The sequence below is a fragment of the Fukomys damarensis genome, unplaced genomic scaffold (assembly GCF_012274545.1).
Source record: "Fukomys damarensis isolate Sample0158 unplaced genomic scaffold, DMR_v1.0_HiC HiC_scaffold_19, whole genome shotgun sequence".
Lineage (NCBI taxonomy): Eukaryota > Metazoa > Chordata > Mammalia > Rodentia > Bathyergidae > Fukomys > Fukomys damarensis.
The window spans coordinates 42,938,996-42,951,706 of NW_022900931.1; the positions used below are offsets into that span (position 1 = coordinate 42,938,996).

The 12,711-nt window shown below is 41.3% G+C and overlaps 1 protein-coding gene across 1 annotated transcript in view; it reads left to right on the forward strand.

The window, feature by feature from the left end:
• The window catches only part of Rxrg (retinoid X receptor gamma), a 167,222-nt gene that overhangs the window by 60,747 nt on the left and 93,764 nt on the right, over positions 1-12,711 (forward strand). The window lies entirely within an intron of this gene.

A 12,711-nucleotide genomic window follows, 5' to 3' on the forward strand; every position in this document is an offset into this window, starting at 1 on the left:
AAAAAAAAAAAAAAAAAAAAAAAAAAATCACCAAGTGGCTTTCCAAGTGTTCATCTCAAACTACCTTAGTGATTCCTAACCTTGCTGTTGACATTGTGACAAGGAGGCCACGTGACTAAGTCCCTGCTTGTCTAGCTTTTGGAGCGAACTGGGTTTGAGCAACTGAGCATCTCTGTGCTTCATAGAGAAGGATTACTTTTTGGGAAGGAGGTGGCTAGACCGCCATGCTGTCAGGTAACCATAGCAACCCTGCATCCTGCCTGGCCTTGTGGGTTCCTCAAGGCTTCTCTTCAGACTTCTCCTAGACCTATCTTTGCACGTTCCAAGCCAGTAAAGAAGCAGTATTTGAGACCAAGCTAACCCTAATATGAAGGGGCAGTTGAGCATGGCCTGGCTTACTTTTTGGCTACCTGAATACTTGGTACCCCTCGGGATAAGGGAAGGAGCTGGAGGAACAGGGAAATTGATGGGGTAAAGCCTAGTTTTTGATCCACTCAAACAGGAGACTGTACAGTGTTCCATGCAAGATTGCACAGAAGTCACGGTCAGGAATTAAATGTGTGCTGGAAGGACATTCAGCTGGTTGGCTAGGTTTCTGAGAACAGGAGAATTTCTAGCTGAATCGTGGGGTTGGAAAGGAGACATCGGTAGTTTTTTCATAGGGGTACTGTATTGCTTTAGGGGCATGGATGGCAGGGAGGTGAGCACTGTGAGAGAAAGCAAATGGATCAGGATATGGGGCCATCAGGCTGAGGTTCAGCCCTAGTCCACTGCCAGAAACGGGGCCATTTCTGGAGCGTGCAGGGTATAACAGAGAAATCAGGCTTCTGCCAGCGCTGTCCTCCCTGAACTGCAGGTTTCTTTCCTGCTGCCTCCTGGCTTACTCTTTACTGCAGCCTCTTCCTTATGGGAAGCTTTGAAAATATGAGTGCTATTCCATCAATTGGTATCAAATTGGGAAGAGGTTGAGACCAAATGTTGACACTGGATGGGTGCGTAAGACATTCTTAGAAGTTCTTGTGGTTATTTGCCCAGTGACACATAAACATGGTGAGTGTTTGCACAAACAGATGCAGGACGATTCGAGATCTAACTACCCCACCCCACGCTTCCTGCTGTCATCTATAAACACTGGTGTATCGTTGGAGAGGGGCAGGCTGTTACATCTTAAGTATAAGGAATATTTCCCCATCGAGTGAATGAAATGCGGTGTTTCTCCCCTGCCACATTTTTCCCCCAACAAGGATGGCTGTTACTCTACATTGAAAAACAAAAATATTCTACTTGATCACTCTTAGGAGTTTTTGATCCATTACTCTGTTATTTCTTACCACCTATCACTGAGGACTGGGTTAGTTAGACTTTCTGTGATATCTGTAAAGATTGCGAGATAAAGCTCTATAGCATTTAAAATTCTTTTTCTCTTTTCAGCTTTTTCCTCAATGCTCTTACAAATACCTTACCTACTATCTTTGTCCATAAAAATACTCGAGCCTGGGTACTTTGTAATAAATAGATATTTATTTCTTATAGTCCTGAGAGCAAGGGTGATCTATGTCACATAGGATCAAGCACTGCTGTGTATTCTAGAAGACCTGACATAACTGTATTAACATCCAGTTAACATACATATCCTGGTGTGCTTCCCTGGCCAGTGGCATTTGCCCAACTTGGGACCTTTTTAGAGATGCAGATTCTCAGGTCCCTCTGACCCTGATGAACCCAAAGCTAGAGCCCAGAAACCTGTTGTAGGAAGCTCTCTAGGTGATTCTGGTGCATGGTGAAAATTGAAAACCTCTAGCTTAATGGCAGAAATATTGTTCTACTGTGGAAAGAGAAGTCTGAGGAAGCCCATCTTGGGCTGATTGAATGTCGCCAGCAGCACAAACAGTTGGTCCAAGACTATTTTATTATACTTAATTGGTAAGAGACTGATTCCTCCCCTCAAATGAATTCCACTGTCAGAGCAAAACGACGAATAGTCATCAAGGACATTTAATATAATTTGGTTAACCTATTAAAAATATTACAACACTCAAATATGAATCCAGGAAGAATTTTGAGTTCTGACTCTATCACTGGGATAAATGTTTCCTCAGGCAACACCCCAATCACGTAGATAAACAGATGTTGGTAAGTTTGCTTAAAAAGTAGCCTCATCAATTCATGGCTATATATATTAAGAACACTAAAGCATTGTAGTGCCAAATCTTAAGGGAGTTTTATATTTCCCTCCAAAAACATTACTGATCATTGAATAAGCTTTCAATACATAATGGTTAGTTTACACTGATGACTTCATGGGGACTGGGAGAAACACAGGCTAGGCAAAATGAAATCAAGAATTAAACTCTTATTTGGAAATTGGTGTAGAAGTGATTTAAGATGTTTCTGAATTTCAAACACTTGATTCTCAGTGGTAGACTTGTTTTTCAAGAGTTTGGGTTGTGTTGATTTGAGCAGTGAATTGGGAGCTAAAACCCTAATTATAGTTCTACCTGTGTTCATTATTAGGCAAATCATTCACTTTGCATCTCATTTTTCTTGCTTCACGGACAAGAAGTTTTTTATGTAAATTCAGAGATTGTATAAGTAGAGCTAGTCCATGACTCGAGCTTTCTTTTAGATCCTAACTTTCCTTCTTTAGATGTATATGGGCCACCCCATAGGAGGGGATGGGTTGGTGACACAGGTGCATCAGGTACCTGCCCTTGGCCCTGCACTCATTCATATGAAGCTACTTTCCATTGGCTGAAGTGGCTGTGTGGGTGGTAGAAGCATGGAGTGAGTCTGTGGACAGAGAATGACACAGTGAGTTTTCATCTCTAACCAAACTGAGATGTCATGGTGGTTTAGAAAATTGAAATAACTTTTCATTTTCATAGAATGTTCTGGTTTACAAGAGAAAATGTTTTTGACCGATTCCTAATTCATGGAAACTAAAAAAAAAGTATGTATTTGCCTTGCCCCTGTACAAAAGACCAGACCAGAGGATGCCTGCTTCCTCTGAAGCAAAAGCAAGGCCACTTCTAGATCAGATTATCTGCCTGCTAACAGGGATATCAGGTCAACAGCAGGTTGTCTACCCTGCACTCATTCACTCTTATTCCCAGTAACAGAACTCCCGTGCTATCGAGGGCAGCAATGTGTCACTTAAAAACAGTTTCTAGCTTCCATCCCCCAATGTGTAGCCTTGTGGCTACTTCTGATCTTTAAGATCCAAAGGCGACTTTTGCGCTGATCCCCAAGAAGGCTTCTTAAAGGAGGTGAGTTCACACAGGAGGTATGGCTATTTTACCCTGTCCTCTTTCTCTTTCCTGGGGCCTGAAATGTAGTAGAGTTTCCATGATTATCCTGGACCATAACCAGAAAACCACGCACTGAGGAAGGAGGAACAAACAGTTAGAAGAACTCTTAGTCCATGTTGATTTCATATTAATTATAGACTTCCTCCCTATAATCTTTTTTTTTTTTTGTAGGAGAATAACTTGTGTTTTAGTCTCAGTTGTTTTCAGCTTTCCGTTATACGTGCTATCCATGTCCCAGTTGATTTAGGCTGTCTCTGTTAGGAAATTTTGTGTCTCTGAATGCTGTGGAATCTGGCATGTGCATGCCATCTTCACCATAGAGTTCATGTAGCTCAGTGGGAGGGCACTTGCCTAGCATGCAGGAGGGCTTGGAATGTGATCCCCAGCACTGTAAATGAACAAACAAACAAATGAACGAACGAACAAGCTTATCACTCTCCAATGAGCAACAGAGGATGGAGCTAAAGCCTTGACAGTAAGCTCTTAGGTGTTTTTATGATTAGGACTTGAGGCTTTCAGAACACCGGGGAAAAGGTCACAGAATGTTAGAACTGGAAGAAATGTCAATGATAAGCTGGTGTAGCTCCTCCTGCTCTACCTGACCCTTTGTGTTTTAGAGATGAGACCATGGAAGCCCAGAGATGCTAACTGAAGAGTCTAAGATCACCCGATAAGGTATGGGAGAGTTATTGTGTAGGATCAGTCCTCCCTTCGGCAGAGGACTTCTCTCAGTCAGTATAGGGGAAGAGCATGACTTATAACAAGGACCCAATCCCAACACGAAGGTTCACATATTATAAAAGGACTGCGTAAGAGGGCTTATTTCCTGGTGTGGCCTTCAGCTTGCTCTCAGTCAGTTGAGACAAAAGATCTTTAAACTTTTTTTGTTCACACATCCTCATTTTGTCTCCATTGTTGAGAAGATATTACAGTCAGACCTAAGAAAATTTTGACTGACATACCGTAAGTCATGTGAAAATTTCACAAGATTCCTATTAAAACAGACTTCTGGGAATCAGATCTTTCACATTAGCCTTCAAAATGAAAGAGTATATGAGATAGATTCAAATATGTATATGCATTACCCCTGGGAGAAAGCGTGGCTGCAAAAAAGGCTGTTTGGCAGCAAATACATTCATGGGCTCATCCAAATGTAGAAGATTGAAAAGGGTTCTAAGGTAGATGAAATCAGGGAAGTACAAGGGAATGGAGCACGTGTGCCTTTTACAAAAGTTTTCCAATAAAACTATAACTCAAACATATGCATTGATCTTAGAAAAGGCTCTGAGTTTGACTACTTGTTGGTAGTATCTTTTGACCTAACGTGGGAAAATACGACCTGCTAAATAGGAAGCCCTCCCCACTGGGACTCACACTTTCCTCAGGCACTGAGCACCACTGAGAGATCTTGCTGTGCAAGGTCACTATGTTCACATGTGGTTAGTGACAGCCTGACAATTCTCTGGGTGCTTGAATGGCTCCACAGACCTCCCATAGCCCAAGACCTCAGAACCCCAGGATTTTGTTCTAGTTTGGGGAGATCTCAGAGTTGGTTTTTTTTTTTTTTTTTTTTTTTTTTTTTTTTTTTTTTTTTTTTTTTTTTTTTTTGGTACCAGGGATCGAACTCGGGTCCTAGTGCTTGCAAGGCAGGCAGCGAAACCACTGAGCTAGACCCGGGAGATCTCAGAGTTTTGATAACAGGTGTCTCTTTAAGTCTTCTGCTTTCCACCTGGGTCCCAGGACACTGGAACTCCATTTTCTACCTCTTTCTTGGCCAACATTTCTGTACTTGGTCCTGCTGAAATCCTCCTTCCTCACCCCTGACCAAAAGCTTGAATGAAGAGCGAGCTCCTAGCTATATATATGGACCATTCCAAAGTAAGTCTTGGGGAATCTATTTCAAGCTTGCATAAAGTCTTGTTCATCTGTGCTGATTTCTTCTGTAGAGACAGGCTGAGTTGTGTCAGGTACATGTGAAACGGATAATTCAAGACAATTCTTGATCATGAAACCAATAACTCTGATGTAGGCGTGAAGTACAGACAGAATTACATGGGTGTTACTCTCTCTGGAGTGATTTTGTATTTATCTGGATTTCAGCTGCAACATGCAGCTAAGGAATTGGGCTTCCATTTGGCTCTCTGAGTCTCTTTTCTTTGTACTTATGCAGGATTTTTAATTAGGGGCAGTGGTCTTAGTTGAAGTTAACCATGGATCCCAGATTATAGTTCCAAGTAAGTTTGCACATAGTAGGCTTTTAACTTTTTTTAAACATACAGTGAAATTCATTTTTAGAAGGTATAAAGTTCTATGGATTTTAACACACGCATAGCGTCTATAACTGCTACCACAAACAATTGTTCTGTGTTGTTTGAATACAGAACAATTTCAGCACCTCAGTGGATTCCCATTGCTACATGGTAGTTTTTTTTTTCTTAAACTATATTGAGATATAATTCATATAGCCTACAGATCATCCACTGTCTATATTCACAGGTATGTGCAATCTTCACCAGTCACATTTAGACTGTTTTTTTTTTGTACCAGGAATCGAACTCTGGACCGCACACTTGTCAGGCAGGCACTGCACTGCTGAGCTACATCCCCAGCTGACATTTAGACTATTCTAATCACCAATGAGAACCTCCTTTTCCTATGTCATCTACCCATCCACCCTCCCCAGACCTGCACATGAAGTTATCTATTGTTTATCTGTAGAGATTTATCTATTCTGAACATTTTATATAATTGGAATTCTATGTGACCTTTTACAACTGGATTCTTTCACCTAGCATACCATTTTCAAGGCTGATCTATGACTTCATTCCTTTTCAAATTAAACATTTTTAATTAGTATATGTTGTCCATACATAATAATTATATTCAGTATGGAGAGTTGGTACGTGTACATAACACATCTTAACTCTTCATTTCTTTCCCCTCCCTACTTTTCCCTCCATCTCTTGATCCCCTTCCCTTTAGCAAAAGATCTATCTCAATTTCCTGTTATCTATTTATTTTGCTCTTTTTAAATTTATTTATATTTTGGGTTTGTCATATAAGAGAAACCATGTGATGTTTAAGTTTCTGAGTCTAGTTTATTTCACTTAACATTATGGTCTTGAGTTACATCCATTTTCTTAGAAATGGCTCAAACTTATCCTTTATGGCAGAGTAGTAGTCCACTGTGTATAGAACCACATTTTCTTTATCCGTTCATCTGTTGAAAGACATATAGACCTTTTCTGAGATTTAGCACTTGTGAGTTGTGCTGCTGTACATATGGGTATGCAGGCCTCACTTTGGCGTGATGTCTTTAACTCTTTCAGAAAGATACTGTACCTATCTGGGGAGGAGCTGGGACAAATGGAATTTCTATTTTTAGCTTTTTGAGGAATCTTCATGCTGATTTCCAGAGTGGCTTTGCGAGTTTACACTCCCGCCAATAGTGGCTACATCTTTGCACCTACTTCCCCACTTTGCCAGCATTGGATATTATTTGATTTCTTGATGATAAGATAGTAAGACGAATAAGATAGAATCTCAGTGTTGTTTTTGTATAGAGATGCCATGTTTTGATTATCCATTTGTTAGTTGATGGGCATTTGGATTGTTTCTCCCTTTTGGCTCTAGTAAGTAGAATGACTGTGAACATTTATGTATGTTTTTGTTGAGTCTGTTTTCTTTCTTTCTTTCTTTTTTTTTTTTTTTTTTTTTTTTTTTTTTTTTTTGGTACCTGGGATCGAACTCAGGACCTTGCCTTGCTAGGCAGCTGCGGTGCCACTGAGCTAAATCCCCAGCCTGCCCTTGAATCTATTTTCTATGCTCTTGGGCACATATCTAGTAGTGGAGTTGTTTGCTCATATGGCACTGTATGTTAAACTTTGTGAGGAACTTCCAGACGATTTTCCACAGTGGCTGAACTGTTTCCCATTCCCACCAGCCATATCTGAAGGTTCTGGTTTCTCCACATCCCCACTGTCTAGTTACTGTTCTCATTGCTAAGACAAAATACCCTATACCTAAAGTTAAAGGAAAAAAAGGTTTACTTGGCTTGCAATTTGTAGGGGTTTCAGCCCATAGTCTGCTGGCTTCAAGGCAGGGTGGCATGGCAGAGGGGCACTGCGGAAGACCAGCAGCAGCAGCAGCAGCAGCAGCATCCCAAATGACAAATGACAATAGTAGCTTCTTTCTGTCCAGTTTTATCTTATCCTGGCTTCCCACCCCCTGAATCCTAGCATCCCATCCTCAATCCCATCATCACACACCCTAGATACAGCCACCTCCAAAAAGCTCCACCTATGAGTGAAGGCTTTGGGGTCATCTAGACACAACCATAACAACCACCAGCACTTGTTATTCTCCAGTTTTTGCTTATAACCCAGCTATTGGGTATGAAGTTTTGAGTTGTAATATCCTCAAAATCTAGGCAAGAATGTGATACTTTGTCCTATTTTTTTCTACTCATGATACAAAGTTAAGAAGGCACAGATCTTGAGAATGAGAGCTGAAATGGGGAATGGGCAGAGAAAATACACGAAAAGGAATTGTCACGAGGGCAGAATTTGAGAAACAGCAAGGTGTTATGCTGTGAAAGTCCTGAGTCTGATGCACACTTGTGGTCAGCACACATCATTTATTTCTATTATGTCCCAGGCTCAGGGCTAGACCCCAAGGGCTTAGAACTAGTTAAATAGGAATCAAGTCTTTAAAATGTGTATTGCTTTGAGGAGGAGGAGAGAGGAAGGGGCTGTCACACAGTCTGGGAATCAGGAAGGCTTCCTGGAGATGGAGGGATGAAAAATAGATTTTCATAAGGTAATAAGGGACTCTAGAAGTACAAGAAATAAACATAATGGGATATTTGGGACATCCCCTCTGGAAGGACCTGCTTTTCTTTGGTCTTTAGTCAGCAGCTTTGATTAGAGATTTATGTCTTCCATTTTCAAATAAGCATCGTTGGGTTTAATTTTTTTCTGGAGGAAAAGAAATCACAGGTAAGATTTGTGCAAATATTTCTAGCTTTGGATTGTGCTAATTTGAGGGGAATACATAATTCAGGACAGCAATCATCTAAGCAGGATTCCTGTGTGACTTTGGAATATGTTTTTCCTGCTGAATCCTAGATACGGATACATCAGATGCGCTCAGAACTCAGAGCCCAAAGCAGGAGCCTTAAGAGTGCAGATACAGTGTCTGGAGGTGCATCACAAGCCTGCACGGGACACTCTTCTTTGGACTGTACCTATGTTCACACCTTTCTTGTGTTGAGAAATAATTACTTGGTTTTAGAATTTTCTTTCTTAATTTCTGCTATCCAAGAAAAGTAATGCTGATCCCTTTTTATCTATTTTATAAGTGCATTAAACATCCATAGATCACCTACACTGCCCATACTTTCTTGGCACCTTGAAAACATTTTACCAAATTCATGGGAGGAAAATAGATTCCTTTGATGAAATAAATTCTTTTAATGAGACCCTATGACTTTTAAGATCAACATAAATAACTTACTAATTCATAGCCCAAATAACACTCTAGACCTTATCATAAGATATACACCAATGTATAATAGACCAGCCTTTAGATAACATCTCCCTGGGGGAGCAATAGAGAGCAGACCCTAATCTCACAAAAATAATACAGTGATTAGTCAACGTTAGAAGTAGACTTACCTAAGTACAGTAAAACCTGAAATTTATTTGGAGAATTGGTAACAAATTTTTGCTATATGTGTGTATGTGTGTGTGTGTGTGTGTGTGTGTGTGTGTGTGTGTGTGTGTGTTCTGAGACAGGGTCTCACTATGTAGCTGACACTGACCTGGAACTGTAGCCCAGGCTGGTCTCAAACTCACAGCGATCCTCCTGCCTCAGCCTCCCGAGTGCTGGGATTACAGGCGTGCGCCACCATGCCCGGCTCTAAATATTTTTAAACTATTGGAAGCACCTGGAATGAATAATAAAAGCAATTTGTAATTAGTATGTTAATATACACACTTTTGCTTTCTATTGCTACATAACAAAGTAACCTGAATTGCTTACAACAACAGTAAGCATTTATTAACTGAACACTATTTCTGGAAGTGAATTAACTGAGTGATCCTGACCCCAGGGACACTCAGGAGACTGAGGTCAAGTCAACCCTTATTCAGGGTTGAAGGATTTTCTTCCAAGATGGCTTACTCATATGGCTGGAAGAATTGGTGCTTCAGTTTCTCTTCTAGGGAACTCTTGAACACTTGGGTATCCCCAAGAATGACAGCTATCTTCTCTGCAGATGTAGCCATGTCTTTTACGACCTGGTGTAAGAGTCACAGATCACCACTTATGCCATATTTTATTGGCCACAGAGACCAACCCTCGTACAGTGTGGGATAGGACCACACAAGGACATAAATACCCGGAGGTGGGGATCCCTTGAAGCCAGCTTGGAGTCTGATTAGTGCACAAATTATAATGAGTCACTTAAAAATGAGGGAGTTGGATTAAATGCCTCTCTATTCTGGCATCAACAACTGAACACTACTGTTAGAAAACAATTCCAGATGACGGAAGCCAAATTAGGAAATTGTGGGAGCTATTTTAGGGAGAAAGATTTATGATCAGCATCCAGGTGGACCAGTACATAATCCAGGCCTTTGGAGGATCGTCTCTAATTAGCTTGAATCCCCCTTTCCATGGTGAACATAGAGCAGTGGAGGTGAACCTATGACATGCATCCCACAGTGGGCTGTTCGTATCATTGAAAGCTCTCAAAGGTTCGCCATCACTGACATACAGCCTGGGGTCTTGGTACCCTTCCAGATTCTGTGAAGTAAATAATGGGCTTTCAACAGGTATTCTGTGATACTCGCATGTTCTTTCCATGAGGCCACTTGGTTTGTTTGGTTCAAGCATTGGTTTCCATCCATTCCCACCCATGGCTAGTAAGGCTCCCTAATGCCATATGCCACACTCCTGTGGACAATCCTCGGATTGTGTACTCCTCTCATATCACTGGCTGTTACCCCACTTCTTCCTTTTTAATTCAAGGAAAAACACTGGATGAGAGTGAATGAGAGAGGACTTATTTTAGGGACAAACTCAACTGAGTTTTAATGTATGTAAAGAATGCATACATTTAACTAAGGCATTTGTATACTTTAGAGCATCAACTGCTACTAGCAGCGGATCCCTTGCACCTGAGGTTGAGGACACTAGCTTAGTGAGCTCAAATTTGAATCCTGAGATGGTTTGTTACTTTTTCCTACTTCACAGTAGTTGGTAAGCACGTGCCACTAACGGTAAGGTAAACGGGGTGGGATCAATGTGATTTGTTCTTGTTCATTTAAATAGGCCTAGATGCCCCCAACAAATAGATGATGTGAAACACTTAAAGTCTATCTGTGGATATTGGCTCGCAGCCTCCAGAGTTCTTCTTGCTCTGTCTCTTGTTTTCCCATTGCGATTGGCTGCCCTTGTTCTCCTGTCTCTTCCTTTTCCAAGTCTGTTTTGTTTGTACTTTGGCTTCTGAAGCCTGCCAGTCCCCATGCTCTGATGATTACGTGGACATTTTTGTTGGGTTCACGCTCTGGGTCTGAGCTACGGGGAGGCACCCCTTAAAGTGCTTCTCCTATGCTTCCCAGGGGAATCTGTCCCTGTCCTCCTACAGCCCTGGTGGCCACAGGCAGGGGATCACACAGCAATTCCCCATAAAGGCATCACGACTCTAGAGGCAGCAGTGAGTACTTATGACAATCATTATTGTACATTTAATTCACAAACATCAGAACACTCATTCCTTCAGGTATTTATTCCTTTCCTAATAAATGATGGTATCTGTGTGGTAAGTTTACTTCTCTCCCATTTAATGAATCAGAAAATTGTGACTGAGAGAAATAAGCCACACAGCCACTAAATTGTGGGGACAGGACTAGAATCTGTCTTGTGATACGTTGTCTAAGTGTTTTCCATTGTGCTATAAATGGTACAGAGAAATGTCAGAAGAGAAGATGTCACAGACTGAGATTAACTAATGGGATATTTAACGGGAGTATTTAATGAGAAGAAATGTTTTGGGAAAGCTGGACTTTTAGAAAAGAGAACTTGTGATGAGTTTTGCCATAGTAATAGCTAAGCATTACAAAATTAAATTCTGATTGGAATATGTTAGGGTTTAGATTTAAAAAGTCCCCCCAAAAGTCTCGAGGCTTCTGGAAGGCGGTTGGATTATGGGGGCACGAGACTCACCAGTAGCTAAATCCACTGATGGCTCCATGGCTCAACGTGCTATTCCGATGTGGGCCTGGTTATGAGACGTGGGTCACGGGACTGTGGCCTGAAGGGGGTCTGTTCCTCCACGGCAGCTCCTGCCATTGCTCTCTGCCTCATGGCCACCATGACTTGAGCAGCGTTTCGTCCATTTGGCCCTCTGCCATCCTGTTTCAGCTTTACAGCCAGTCGACCTTGGGCTAAAACTGTGAGCCAAAATAAACCTCTCCTCCTTTAAGTTTTGGGTGTCAAGTAAGGATCATGACACAGAGATAGTCATTCTGTGACTAGGACTGAATGTAAGAGCTGGACAGTGGTGAAAGTATTCAAATTACAGGGCCTTTGGACGAGGTGTGGTTGTAATGCTTCCTATGTACGCATCAAATATCGATGGCAAACTTACAAGGAGCAAGGCAGGTAGGTCCCTGAAAGACCCTTAATTTTTAGACTGTTATAGTCTGAAGTGCACTTTGAGGGCTACTATAGTAAATGCTAGGTAAAACTTTTTTTTTTTTTTTTTTTTACTTAACTTGGGAATGTTGTAGAGAACACTGTAGACCACATTGTGCACTATGCCTTTTAATGATAAAAAGATCACTCTTTGTCAAACAACCTCTAAGAAACTAAATCTTGCAGTGTGCCGTATTTCCCTCTTTGAGCTTGTCTACTAGTTTGCATCCCTGCTCTGTCTTACACAGTTGCTAAGTTGGCATTTTACCTTGGCCCTGATTTTCCTCACCTACATACATGTGTCCTATTGTGATACATATCCCTGAAGTCACTGAAGTGAACGGACAGATGAGTGACTTTATCAGTTAACCCAGGGAGATATAATGACTTTCCGAATATCCACAAAACAAATGTAGCAAACAGATGAGATTTACTCTTGTTTAATAAGAGTTTGTGAGTTTGAAGCCAGCCTGGGCAAATTAGACCCTGTAACAAACAAACAAACAAAAAGCAAAAACAAAACAAAACAAAAACACCCCAAACTCATTTGCTTAGAGACAATGCATTATAAACAAAGTGGTATAGCTAGAAAAAAGAAGGTAGAGCCTGACCCTTAAATGTCCAGGCTGTGGCTCAAAAAGACTGAGAGGGACGGCTGGGATTCTGCTCCTGGTAGCCGCACAGTCTAAGTGTGGCATTGTCT